Source organism: Euphorbia lathyris, chromosome 5, assembly GCF_963576675.1.
Source record: "Euphorbia lathyris chromosome 5, ddEupLath1.1, whole genome shotgun sequence".
NCBI classification, from domain to species: Eukaryota; Viridiplantae; Streptophyta; class Magnoliopsida; order Malpighiales; family Euphorbiaceae; genus Euphorbia; species Euphorbia lathyris.
Window position 1 is genome coordinate 15,322,002 of NC_088914.1, and position 14,891 is coordinate 15,336,892.

Sequence of the window (14,891 nt, forward strand, 5' to 3'; positions counted from 1 at the left end):
TAATTTGCATCAACATAATGCAGTTTTCTTTCTTTATTTGATGATTTCTTTTGATTGATAGTTCCCAATTTTTTGCATATCCTCTCTCAGAGGATTTGGAAAGGATAGAAGATCCATGAAAAGGTTTCTGTTGTGCATCTTGACTGGCAAGTTTTAGGTATGGATTTTCTGAAGTTCTGGATATCTTTTTTCTGGGTTTTTTTTTCCATTCCTTATAGAGCCTTCGGGCCAAGTGAACCTCACCCTGATGAAAGGCATGCCACGATGATCATGCATATTTTCTGATTTGTTCTTGCATACTGTAGCATCTTAAACCATCATCCATTTTTCTCAGTGTATGCAAGGTTCCATCATTCATTATTGTTGGTGCATAAACAGTTATAGACAAGTTGTGGGTATTTAAATATCTCAGCTAGTTGTACATAAAACAGCATTTTTCAGCTCAGATTCTCATATGGAGCTGAGTGAAGGCAATTGGCTGCAACAAGTCGGACATGTATCTTATTACCAACAGTAAGTCCAGCTTGGTCTTCCATGTAAAGTTCTTCCTCTATCTCATTGGGCAATTTGAAGTCAAAACAATCTAAGATATTTGCTAGTACAAGCTCCACCATTGTCAGTCCCATATTTATCTCAGCGCACACACTCTTCGACAAGATCCAAAAGGAAAATAAATGAAATGCTGCCCTTTGAAATCAATGGATCTGTCCATAAATCAGTTGAGGGAACTTCATATCCTTCCCGTGCTTCGGCTCTTGTCCAATTGCCCAAGCATTAACATGGATGCTGCATGTTGAAGTATATGTTATGGTGATTAATTTTAAAGTGAGACATGGTTTCTCTCATAATGAGCAGCGGAACAGGGTGTGCACTCTCAGAGTTTCTTCAGTCACCATCTTGAGGTACTGTAGCTGATCAGTGTCTTCTTCGGTTATCTTTCTTGCTCTTTCACAGAATTTCTAACTTCGTTTTCATGATTCTAGGATTTATAACTAGCTCTCCATAGTCCAGATGACAGTATCTTGTACCTGTTTCTACACCCAAATGTATGTTCTGAGACAGGCATCAAAATTAAGCAGAAAGGTACCCTGATTTCATCATACTGATATAATGATAGGAAAAAATGAGAAGAAAATTAAGCTATAATGAGAGACATGATATATTTCAGCACAAAATGACGATGGCACCAAATTAGATGATATACCAGAGAAGCACCCTGCTTGAAACTGGTAACTTTTGGAACTTCGTGATGTCTTAATTATCCCGAAATAGGGAAAAAATTTATACTTAAAAGAACTGCCTTGATATTCTCTTCTGTTTGCCATGTTGGACCAAGTTCTGTTTTACTCTACCTCACTTATTTCTTCTTCCTCATATACTTTCCAAACCCTGGGCCTATGTGTTATTTGGTCCTTGTTCTTTGAGTCTCTGACCCCATGGCTAAAATCGCTGCCTTGTTGAGGAGCAGTCTTGTCCTCAAGACTGAAAAGAGGAAATTGAGCTCTGATGCTGATTATGTTCTCCCATGTTGCTTCCTCCTTACCTTGCTTGTCCATTGCACTAGCCACTGATTAATTTCTTTGTCATTTCTAGCTATCTTTTGTGTCGTCAAGACTTGTTCCGCTTAAATTGAACCAGCCAATTCCACTTCAAAGCCTTCTGGTAGCGATGGTTCAATGGAATGGGGAGTGTCAGCTTTCTTCAACATGGATGCATGAAAGACAGGGTGTACCTTTGAGTGTGCAGGAAGTTGCAGTTCACAAGCGACTTGACCAATGCAATTCAGCATCTGGAATGGCCCATAAAAGCAAGCTGCCAGTGTTATCCATAAAAGCAAGCTGCCAATGTGTTATTAACACGCCTTGTTACTGACTGTTGTAAGGTCTCAACATTAAATACACCCGTGACTTATTTAGGATCAGGCCACACCATGCCACCGCAGCTTCAATTATCCTTGGATCCATTGAGATTCCTCCCATAATCTCATTGTCCCAGGTATTCAACACTTTGACCCCCAAAACGACATTTCTTCATATTTACACAAATTGATTATCAGCCGGCACCTGTAGTACCTCCCTCACATCCTTCAAATGTACTTCCCAACTGTTACTGAAATTAGAACGTCATCAGAGAACAGCAGCACGAACTTACTGAGTTAGGGCTGAAAAATCTCACTTATCATCGCTTGGAAGGCTGCTGGAGAGCTCATCAAGCCAAAAGGCATGACAAGATAATCATAATGTCCATTATGAGTGCGTAAAGGTGTCTTCTCTACATCCTCCTCCCTCATCAAGATTTGGTGATAGTCCACCTTCAAATCAATCTTGGAGAAATATTGCGAGCCAAACAATTCGTCTAACAATTCATCAACTACAGGAATCAAATATTGCCAGGTATGGTTATCCGTGCCCTGGGCATGGTAGTCTACCCAGCCTTCAAGATGCATCCTTCTTCTTCACCAACAATACAGGGCTGGAATATGCATTGTCTATGTTCACGATGATCCCTTGCTCAAGCAGATAGCAAACCCTGTCAATAGCTTGTACAACTGCATCTGTTGGTGCTTTTCAGTATCACAGGGCAATGTTCCGAAATACGAATTCTGTATCCATCACCTAACTGAATATTTACTGCAGCACCCACCTCAGCCTTTAACCCCAAAGACGTAACTAACCTTCTCTAGATCAATTTATGAGTGGACCACTGTCCACTAACACAGAAATTTTGATTCCTTTAATTTCACCATTAAATTTAATGGTTTTGAGGTGGTCTTCATGATTTCCAGCAAGACCATTCCACTCTAATACTTAGCATTCCTCCATGTCATCTTCTGCATCGGGTTCTGCCTCAACGAGCGGCTTTCTGAATAATGTTCGTCTTGCCTGCATTTGCACCAGTGTCTTCCTACTTGAGATTAGGCTTTATCCGCTGTTTCCTTCGTGGTTTCAATATTTCTGGTTGAAGGTCAGTTCTTTCCAAACTTTCCACACCTTCCAAAGAATGAAGCAATCTGGTTGAAGGTCAGTTCTTTCCAAACTTTCCACACCCTCCAAAGAATGAAGCAACTGGTGTTAAACCGGCCTTGCTTAGTTATAACTTGCCTTTATTATTGAGCTTTTAGGTCTTTCATTTCTGCTCATTGTTTTTGTGTTTTCAAGTCTCCGAGGCCTCAGGTTTGATTTTGTCTTCACAACATGGGCTTGTACTGTCTGAATCTCAGAGACCCAAGTCCGCATTAACTAACTGGGCTTAGCAAGTAGCTAGCTCAGTTTGCTAGGTTTTATGGTCCCATGGATCTTTCTACCACTCGGTTTGTGGTCTAATACCACTTGTTAGCTTTTCATGGATTTCTTAGGAGTGTTTCATAATGCTTGAGCTGGCTTCATAATGGGATTGTGTGGACCTTAAGTAAAAAGTGAATCTAAGTCCAAAATGCATAGGCTAACTTTCCACCCTTTCGCACTTATATATATATATTCCATACAATTTTCTCATGTGGGATGTTATTGTCACCCCTAGCCTTTTTTCTGGTACTTATATATAGTATAAGCATCCATCTTTTGTCAAGCCATGTGATGTGGTTGGCAAATTGATTGATTTGCCAATCCAGAACATGGTAAATTAAAATAAGACAAGAAAACATTAATTAGGTGGGCCCATTAAATCATTAACATTTTTGTAATTGAAATTGATAAAGGTTGAGATGGAGAAAGCCAAATATAAGAGAAGATAGAAATCTAATGGCTCCTTGTGTTTTGTTAATCGTATGGCTTCTTCCTCTTCTTTTACTCCTCCCTGTCTATCTTATGTTCCAAAAGAAACATCAAGCAAGTAGTTATACACAGAATAAGCGGCTACCTCCAAGCCCTTCGATGCTTCCAATCTTAGGCAATTGGCACCAACTTGGGAAATTGCTTCATCAATCCTATTGGCAGCTTTCCAAGAAACATGGACCTGTCATGGTTATTCAGCTCGGTCGGATCCCAACTGTTGTGGTCTCCTCTGCCGAGGCTGCAAGAGATGTCTTAAAAGTTCATGATCTTGCTTGTTGCAGCAGACCCTCTTTAGCAGGAGCTGCCAGACTGACAACTTTTTGGATGTGGCTTTAGCACCATACGGTGATCACTGGAGATACATGAAGAAACTGATTGTTTTGGAGCTCTTTACACTTAAGAGGGTCCAATCTTTTCAGTTTGTTAGAGAAGAAGAAGTTGAATTGCTCATCAATTCAATCTCAGTTACTGAAACTCCTGTCGATCTTACTGATAAGTTGTTTGCTCTTACTGCCAACATCACATATAGGATGGTTTTCGGGTTTGATTATCGAGGGACTAACTTCCACAGAGACAGATTTTATCAAGTGGTTCATGAAGCTGAGGCTGTGGGAGGAAGCTTTTCCATGGCTGAATTGTTCCCATTTGTAGGATGGATCATAGACTGGATAACCGGTTATCATGCCAGGACCGAAAGAGTATTCCATGAATTAGATAGTTTCTTCGAGTATGTAATTGGTGATCACCTTAAACCTGGAAGGAAAAAGGAACATGATGACATTATCGATGTTCTACTACGAGTAAAGGCAGAGCAAGATCAACTCGGAACTGCTGACTTCACTAAGAATAACATTAAAGGAGTCATCCTGGTATGGTTACTAACTTAATTTCCATTTATTGATCACAGTTATGATTCCAAAATGACACTTAATTTGCTTCATCCGTTGTGCAAATATTTGTCCATCAGAATTTATTTGTAGCTGGCACAGATACTTCTGCAATTACTTTGAATTGGGCAATGGCAGAGCTTGTCAGGAATCCGAGAGTGTTGGAGAAAGTGCAAGATGAAGTTCGAAATCATGTTGGAAATAAAGGAAAAGTAAGCGAAAGTGACCTTGACAAGCTTGAATATCTGAAAATGGTAATAAAAGAAACTTTCAGAATGCACCCTCCTGCTCCTCTTCTGGTACCAAGAGAAACCACTTCTCACTGTATAATTAACGGTTATGATGTCGACTCTAAGACAATGATTCAAGTCAATTCCTGGGCACTCGGACGAGATCCAAAAAACTGGAAGGAACAGGAAAAGTTCTATCCTGAAAGATTTGCTAGTAGCTCTATTGACTATAAAGGTCAGAATTTCGAGTTGTTGCCATTTGGGGCTGGCAGAAGAATGTGTCCGGGGATACATATGGCAACCGTAACAATAGAATACATACTTGCAAACCTTGTGTACTTGTTGGGAATTTTTCTTGATTGCGACAATTTAACGGAAGCGATAAAACAATTTTATTGAATTTATGAGGTTTACAAGAGGGTGTTCTCTAGAAACTTTCTAGAGTTACAATGAGATAAAACAAAAATAATACACTCCGGTGTTTCCCGAAAATACCCCGAAATAATTATCTTTACTATTTTTATTTCTCCCCAAAATAATTAGACTACCCTCTAAATAAACTCTCAAAATTCACAAGGCACAATTGTGCCTCCTCTCACTACATTTTGGTTCCACCCTAACTCCATTTTTCTTCCTATATTTCCCACTCTCTTCTTATTTTTCTCTATTTTGCCACAATGCATCCATCCTTGGCTTTTATAAGCCAAGGATCATCTCCTCAATTAATTGTGCCAGCAACTTGTTGCTGGCACAATTAATTGATACATTGACCACCAAATTCGGTGGTCAATGTTCAAACTTTTTTTTTTAATAATATAAATTACATAAACAATCTTTCCTTAATACAAATTATAAAACTAGTCTCTCATTAATTGAAACTTCACAACAATTCCTTAATTGTTTTAAATTAATAGTTAATTTTCTCAACACTTGTTTGATTGGAAATTGCCAGAAAGAATGAGGAAAGAAGACATGAACATGGAAGAGAAACCTGGCATTAGTATTACTATTACTAAAAGGACTCCTCTCATCCTTTCTCTTATAAAGCATCTTCAGTGAAAAAGAATGGCAAAAAGCATTCTGAGGCCCCTGATCTTTCATTGTTTGGTGCATTAAGCCCTCGATCTTTTATTTAGACACATTGAGCCCCTGATCTTTCACCATTTGGTGCATTAAGCCCTTGATCTTTCATTTAGCTATATAGGTGTATTAGGTCCTTCTATAAATCAATTAATATATAGGTTTATTAAGGGCATGTTTGGTGTGACAACAAATGATGTTCTAAAAATAACAAATTCTAAAATAAAAAATATATTATACAAATTAATAAAAATAATTTAAATAAAAAATAAAAAATTTATTGAACACAATAAAACCTTGTTTTTCGATAATTATGTTCTAAAAATAAAAATAATGTTAAAATTGAAGCACATTTTGTGGAAATAAGAAGGGTAATTTTATCAATAACAAGTAACTACAAACAACTGTTCATGAAAAGATCTTTTCGTGAAAAGCTCCAAAATGTTGCAGTGTCCAGAGAAAATGCAAAACGCTGCAGTTATATAAACCTAACCAAACATTCCCTTAATAAACCTATATATTAATTGATTTATGGAAGGACTTAATACACCCATATATGAAAGATCAAGGGCTCAATGTGTCTAAATGAAAGATCGATGGCTTAATGCACCAAATGGTGAAAGATCAGGACTCAATATGTCTAAATAAAAGATCGAGGGCTTAATGCACCAAACAATGAAAGATCAGAGGCCTCAGGATGCTTTTTGCCAAAAAGAATTATATGGTCATTCTAGGATAAATAAGTAATTTTTGCTTGAGGAGCAAGGTCTAGGCCTGAAGATAAGTGAAGGTGTCAAACCACTACCTTGAAGTTATGGTTTCGATGTGGTGTTAAGTCCATAGGTGCCAAACCCACGTGTGTATCTTTTCCACAAAGCTTAGAGTTCCTCGAGATGGTAGGTATGGGTATGGTTTTTGATGGTAAGTTCGTAGATTGAAAGGCTTGCTTTCTAATATTTCAACTTGGAGTATTTTCAATGTTGCCAAAATGCCCGTCATGTTAATTCTCTACTCATTTTATTATATGTAATATTTTTAAAAAATTACAATTTATTTACTTCTAGATCAAACACAACAATATTATTAAATTAATCTTACATTGACTTCAAATATAATAAGGTACCTACCTCGTACTACTTTACTTTATGTACTCATTTATTTTACCTTATTTTAATTTAGGTTTAATATATTATTTACTCCCTGAACTTGTTTAAAAAGTTTGATTGGATCTCTTGAATTTTCAAAATACATCTCAATAGTTCCCTTAACTTGCTTAAAATATTTCTATAACTCCCTGAATTTGCTTAAAATATAAGCAATTAATTATTCTGTTGTAAAAGAAAAAAGTAAACTATATGTGGAATATGTGTCGCACATATATATTGTAACCCTCAGATTATTCAATATATTTTAATCATAAAATCACGAAATAGTTGCTCACTTATCATAAAATAAAGTTCATAACTTGAAATATAAATTCTAAGGTTCAGTTACAAGATAAAATTTCAATTTAAACTTTTACCTAAACTAGATAGACATTTATTGTAATCCTAATACATGCTTTAACCTTAAATAAGCTGCAACATGCTGGCCCACCTAATACAGACAACGGGGTAACTGAAACGCTGGAGGAGAGTACTGAACCACTAAACTTTATTTCCTGAAAATGGTGGCAATGGGTGAGCTGCCTACTCAATAAGTGATAATTGTTATATATTTGTCAAATAAAAGGATTTACATATAGCGATTACATATATATATATATATTTTTTATTTTATTAATTGGGTCTTGTCTTGTTATCAACTACCTCCAACCCACAATATCACAATAATGATCAAAATAGGATACCGCTCCCGCGCCAGGTATCCTAGCACCGCTCCCGCACCAGATGCTAAATTAAATATCACATCTCATAAATCACAATCCCTTCACACATGTCAACAATCACATCGGCTAACCACTAAGTATAACCTACCTAAAGCAGACACTTTTTATTTACCTTTTTTATTTCTTCAACGCATGCACATACCGACATTTCTCAATGAACTATAACTCACCATAATTCATATTTATTGGTCTCGTGTAATGTGACAATATTAGTTCCAAGGGGGGGGATAGGAACTATTCTAAATTTTTATCCGTTAAGGCTGATTTCTTTTCTTTAAGAAAACATTTACACAGCAGTGGTGAGTAGTTTAAGACACAAGCTTAGTCAACTGGTGACTAAGTCTGTTTCTTTTCTTGAGTCAGGAGATAGCACTTGAGTCTATTCCTGAACTTAGCTTCTTGATGCACTTAACTCAGCGTGAGTTTGTTACTTAGTCAGTTTTATAGCAAGCAATATATAAAGGAGTTAATGGTTAGAAATATGTTACTCAACAGACATATACTGGTTCGCCCTCTCCGCCTACGTCCAGTCCTCGGAACTCGTTCCGAGCGAATCCTCTACTGCGCTCTTTAAAGGTAGAGCACGAAACCTTTTACAACAGAAGCTGAGTATACAAGAGTACATTCCTCTATTCCTCTACTCACTCCTATCACTACCGCTGAGTACTATAACCGAGTACTCAGCTTCTCCTTTCTATACTTCTAGAAATGATAAGTGTTTGTCCTAAACAACAATTGCTAAGACACTTTAGATGAATAAAATCACTCTAGACTTTTACACAAGATTGGAGTTGGTGTAAGATTTGCTTTGCTTTTCTGACAGAACTTAAAGTATCAATTTGGTCAGCGTTTCGACTTGATTGAAGATCTGCATCGAATGAAGCATTTGAGAGGCCTATTTATAGTGACACTTCAAGCACCGGTGATTTCGAATTTCGAAATAACCGTTGGAGGCAAACGGCTTCCTGTCGCTTTCACTCAGTACGTGCTCAGCGTCTTCGGCCAATCATATTCTTGTATCTTCTATCTTCGCCGGTGCTCAGCTGCTTTTCGTCAGATGAAACAGAATGTTCCCACATTTATGGCAAAGTCTTCCAGACAGCTTCCTGCGCCTTCTGAGCTTTACCCAAAGTAGAAATACTTTGTCTCCAAGTTTATTTTGTTCTGCCGCTGACTTGTACTTCTTGTCGTTCAACTCAGCAGCTTTATCTTGAAGCTATTGGTAGACGGCTTCTCGATCCTTCTTAGTGCTGGGCTTGTGTCTCACTCAGTACGACGGCGTTTTGAGTCTACTTGGGCCATGAGGCTTTGATCTGTTGACTTGGGCTTGACTTCCTCTTATGGGCCTTTAGGCTTTTTTATCTTAATGTCTTATAAATCAAATAACTCAACATTGAACAAACACATTAGTGTGAATAAATCAAAGCATTTAAATTTAATGTGTTTAGAATATTTTTCATCATTAACATGAATAATTTTGTCAAATCAAAATCATGTGGAAAGGTGTTTCAACAAACTCCCCCATTTTGATGTTGGCAAAAATATTCAATAAGGAACTCAGTGTTGAGCTCCCCCATGATGATTGACCTATTCTTAACTTCTTAAGATTCTCCCCCGTAAGGGTTGAGCCGCTGACTTAGTTTTACTTTAAATATTTTAAGGTTTAATCAAGTAAGTCTAAAGTCAGTGTTCAGAGTTAGGTCAGTTCTTGGACCAGGCTCATTTCACTCAGTTTCGATATAAAGTTTAGCGGAAGATTAAGTTCAAATATTGGAATTAGCTGAGTGAGTTAATTGAGGCTGAGCAGTTTTACTCAGTGGCCAAGTACATGATTAATTCAACGTTGTCAAGCTTTAGTTACTTTGTTCAATGAAGACATATGAGACAAGTCATGAATTTAGATCAACACAGAAGATAGGCATTAAGTGACAAATAGATAACACAGATGATTTAATAAAGATACGTTTATATTAACATTTAGCACATAACACAACATAAGCAAGTAAACAAGATCACAAATATCTATCGCCTAATATTGAAGGAGACTTGGTTAGGCTTGGTCTTGTTTTGTTGCTGGGGTTGAGTGCTAGGAGGCTATTATTGAGTGCCCTGAGGGACAACTGAAGAAGTGGAACCAGGATGTTGTTTCTTTTGTTGAGTTCCAGCTGGATGTTTATCTTTGCTTTTCTCCCCCTTTTTGCCAGCATCAACGGGCTGAGGGACAACTGCATAAAACTTCCATTGGTCAACAACACGAGTTAGTAGGGCGGAATACTGCTGGAGTTGAGCCGTACTATGCTTGAGCCCGTCAAAGACCTTGACCCCACCAGCTATGTTGGACGCCGGAATGTCCATATGAGAACTGATGACGCTGAGTATAAATTGAAGGGACTTCCCCCATCCAGCTCATGGTGTCGGTCATTATGGCGTAGGACTGATGGTACATTTTAAGCAGGCCAGCGTCATAATGGTGTCACTGGTTAGATTGATGTGTGACATGGTCATAAGTGGCCTTTGAAAGTTGAAAAATCTCAGATGTCTTGGCCTGTTCAGTTTGCATCTCTTCTTTTGATAAATTGAGCATGCGAATGGATTCAGCAATCTGCTCGATTGTGCATTGAGAGGAAGAGGCAACTAAGTCTCGAGTTGTGGTCAGCTCAGTTAAGACTTGAGTAAGTTGAGCTGACTGAGCCACATCAGAGTTGGCGGCAGTTAAGGCATTGAGTTTCCCTTCAATTGTGTCCATATGTTGCACCATGTGCAAGTGAAGATTTGCCATTTTGGTAGCGAACTCTTGCTTTGGCTGTTGAGCTACTATTTCAGTCAGCACACATAAGAGCTCCTTGAGGCCTTTTAGTTCAGTGAGGAGTTGAGTGAGGGTGCTCAATTGTGTAGGCTCAGCTGAACTGCGCTCAATATCAGTTCTATGAGTGCTTTGGATTTCTGCGATGAGTTCTTGGGCAGCTTGTAAGATTCGTTTCCCAGACTGGGAAGAAGTCAAGAACTTCAGAGGATCAATTTGAGAAGTTTCAGGAACTGAGTTTTGGTTGGCGGCAGGTGGTTGTTCATCTAAGTGCACACCAGTATTAGAGTTGTCCTTTGGATCAGGTGAGGTTTAAGCAACTTGATTGCCTGACTGTTCTAGAAGAGAGTTGAGTGGTGCCGTAGCATTGTCTACCTGCTCAGTGTCAGTCGGGAGCTGAACATTAACTTGAGGAGGAGTCAGCTCGAGATTGTCCTGAGCAGGAGATTTCTCCAGTGTATGTTCATTCTCTTGAACAATGGGTTCATCGATCACTTGCTTTGATGAGCTAGTAGCAGCGGTGTCGGCAAACTTGGCATGTTCCTGACCACGAGGAACAGAGGCTTGATTTTCCTTGACTGGTGAGGGCTTGGTAATAGGTTTAGAGAAAAAGTTGAAGTCCAAGTCAGTCAAATTTACGATGGGTTCATGGAGAGGTGAGTCATCTAGTATATCAAAAACTGGAGGTTTGTGTGCCTTCTTCTTATATCGTTTGTCACTGCCATATTTAGAATGGTTTGGAGAAAGGAGTTGGTCAGATGACTCAAGATGAGCTTGCTCAGTTTCTGTGGCAGTGGTGTCAACAGTTGACTCATCTCTTGGCTCAGTAGCTGGATTCTTCATCTGCTCAGCGGAGACAGATTGTTTTTGTTGATTGCTTGAAGGTTGAGTTCTTTCAGCAGATTCCTGAGTTCGCAGAAAGAAGGAATCCTTTGGAACAGATACATCCAGAGGAATTGCATCCAACGGTGTAACTCCAGAAACCCTCTTCCTCTTTAGGGGTGACTCAGTTTGCTCTTATTCTTCTTCAGTTTCTTGAACAATGGCAGGTCGTTTTTGGGCAGCTTTGGTAGGTTGAGGTTTCTTTTTGATTGACTCAGCGGGAGATGAGTTAGCCATGACAACTTTTAGGCGTTTGGAAGTTTGGAGTGTGGATTCTGCCTTTTTCTTCTTTCCTTTACCGGTCGGCTCAGCTTCCTCTTCAGCTTTAGTCACCGCATCCTTTCCTTTCTTTGATTTAAAGGGAAGACTGTGTGCAAGTTTAGTGAGATCTTCAATGGTGATTTCCGTACCTAATATGCTTTCCTCATTCTTAAAGCTGACTTTGTGATCACGGAGAATTTCGGTAATGAGTGAGCCCATTCGAAGTGCTCCAGTGCTTCGTTGCATAGCCCCGATCAGGAACACATGCATGTTCAGGGGTTTGTAGTTGAGCATATGCCATAAGAATCATTGTTCGAAGTTGGAGGCAGAGGATGTGGAGTTGACCTTTGGATAGATGTAGTTGGTCAGTAGGTAGTGGGCGTGCCTCTGATGCTGAGTAAGCGAAGTGAAAGAGACTTCCCCTACATGCCCTTCAGGTTTACAAAAGTAGCGGTGTACTTAACCTTCTTGTAGTCATTTGTTCTTCTCAGCTCAGCTCCCTCATCCTTCAAGTCTAGAAGGATTCTTAGATATGAACGGTCGATGATGATTTGCTTCTTGTTGATGTAAGTGACCATAAAGTCAACATCATTCATGGCAACCAGCAGATTGGAGTATAACTCAGTTACAAGCCTTGGGTAGGTCAACCCGTTTAAGGAGAATAGTTTGGTCCATCCGTTCTTGGATATCCAGTCACTGTAAGGTTTCACAGTTTCTACGAAGCTTTTTGAGAACCATCGTGAAGCTACAATGTCTAAGCCTTCAACGTCGGAGTATACGGATCGAAAGGTTCTCTCCTCAGGTTCCTCAGTTTTCTTACCCTTGTCCTTCTTCTTTTTCTTAGAAGGAGTTGAGTGCTCAGTGTGAGGATCGACACCGAGAATGCTGACCTTGTCCATGGGTTGGTCATGCTGACCATGTCCAGTATGGGCCTCATCTTCTTGAGTATCAACATAATGTTGCTCAGGTGGGGAGCTAGGATTGATGTCTGAGCGATTATCCTCATATTGGTCATCAGAGAGATTCTGGGAATCAGACATGGTGTTCTTGAGAGTTTCTTTGAGAAGATTTGAAGTTCAGAAGTTTTTGAGAGAGAGAGAAGGTTCGAGTGAGAATTTCAAGCGTAGAGAGTGATTAGTGAGAAAACGTTCACTATTTATAAACGATGGATGGTGACTTGATAGGTTGGATGGAACGATGGGAATTTGAACCATCGAAGGTCAGTTATCACTAACATTAATTGCGAGAAACGGCACATGCTTTTACTAATGATGACGCTTACGTCATCCTAGAGACTACGTAAATACGCGTGCAAACCCTAATTGTGCAAATTGCCTTACTCAGCAACGTAGTTGCTCAGCAGTTCAAGTTCTGAGTATATAAAGCAGTTTTAATCCATGTATGGTGAAAGATACTCAGCATGTAAAGCAACTCAGCATGTATAGCAACTCAGCATGTAATAAATCACTCAGCATGAATCATACTTAGATTTTATTGAAGAGGATTAAACATACCGATAACGTCTCTAAGAATGTTAAATTGCTCACGAGCCAGTGGCTTGGTGAAGATATCTGCAAGCTGCTCATCCGTTGGGACGTAGGTCAGCTTTATCTCTCCCTTGAGTACATGGTCTCTGATGAAGTGATGTCTTATGCTGACGTGCTTCATCCTGCTGTGCTGGATTGGGTTCTTTGATAGGTCAATGGCACTTTTGTTATCACATTTGACTTCAATTGCTTTAGTTTGAACACCATAATCTTCTAGTTGTTGCTTAATCCAGAGGACTTGAGCAACACAGCTTCCAGCAGCAATGTACTCAGCTTCAGTGGTTGACAGGGCTATTGACGACTGCTTCTTACTGAACTAAGACACAAGACAGCTTCCAAGGAAAAGACATCCTCCTGAGGTGCTTTTTCGTTCAAGTTTGTCTTGTCCGTAGTCAGCGTCAGTGTATCCAATGAATGTGAAATCATAAGTATTGGGATACCATAAACCTGCATTTACTGAGCCTTATAAATATCTAAGGATTCTTTTTACAGCTATGTAATGAGATTCCTTAGGGTTAGATTGATATCTAGCACAATAACATACTGGGAACTGAATGTCCGGCCTACTAGCAGTTAAGTAGAGTAGAGAGCCAATTATACCTCGATACAATTTGCTGTCTACTGACTTACCATTCTCGTCAGCGCAGAGGACAGTGTCAGTTCCCATTGGAGTAGATATTGACTTACAGTTCTCAAGTTCATACTTCTTCAATATCTCCTTAGCATACTTGGTTTGACTGATGAAGATGCCATTTTTCCATTGTTTGATTTGAAGTCCAAGGAAGAAGTTGAGTTCTCCCATCATTGACATTTCAAACTCAGTCTGGATCTGCTTACTAAATTCCTTGCACATGGACTCATTAGTGGCACCAAAAATAATGTCATCAACGTATATCTGAGCTAGTAGGGTATCTTTACCCTTCATCTTAATGAATAAGGTTGTATCAGCTTTACCTCTGACATAATTTCTAGTCAGCAGAAAACTGGTCAGCCTCTCATACCAAGCACGTGGTGCTTGCTTGAGACCATACAAAGCCTTTTTGAGCTTATAAACGTGGTTTGGGAACTTGGGATCCTCAAACCTTGGAGGCTGATTAACATAGACTTCCTCGTTTATAACTCCATTAAGAAATGCACTCTTAACATCCATTTGAAATAACTTAAAGTTCATGTAACTAGCATATGCACATAAAATTCTTATAGCCTCTAGCCTTGCCACTAGGGCGAAGGTCTCACCGTAGTCAATACCTTCTTGCTGACTGTAGCCCTGAGCTACAAGTCTTGCTTTGTTCCTGACTACGTTCCCTTGTTCATCTAGCTTGTTGCGGAAGACCCATCTTGTTCCTATGGTCTTCTGGATTCTTGGGTTTGGCACTAAGTCCCATACTTCATTTCTCTTGAACTGATCAAGTTCTTCTTGCATTGCACCCATCCAGAACTCACCGTGCTGAGCTTCAGAGAAGTTCTTTGGTTCCAGAACTGAGACGAATGCTACATTGCTGAGGTATCTCCTGAGTTGATTTCTGGTCATCAGGGTGTT

The 14,891-nt window shown here is 39.2% G+C and overlaps 1 pseudogene; it reads left to right on the forward strand.

The window, feature by feature from the left end:
- The first annotated feature begins 68 nt into the window (after window positions 1-68).
- Window positions 69-5,603, forward strand: LOC136230546 (cytochrome P450 71B37-like; annotated as a pseudogene).
- Window positions 5,604-14,891: the final 9,288 nt, after the last annotated feature.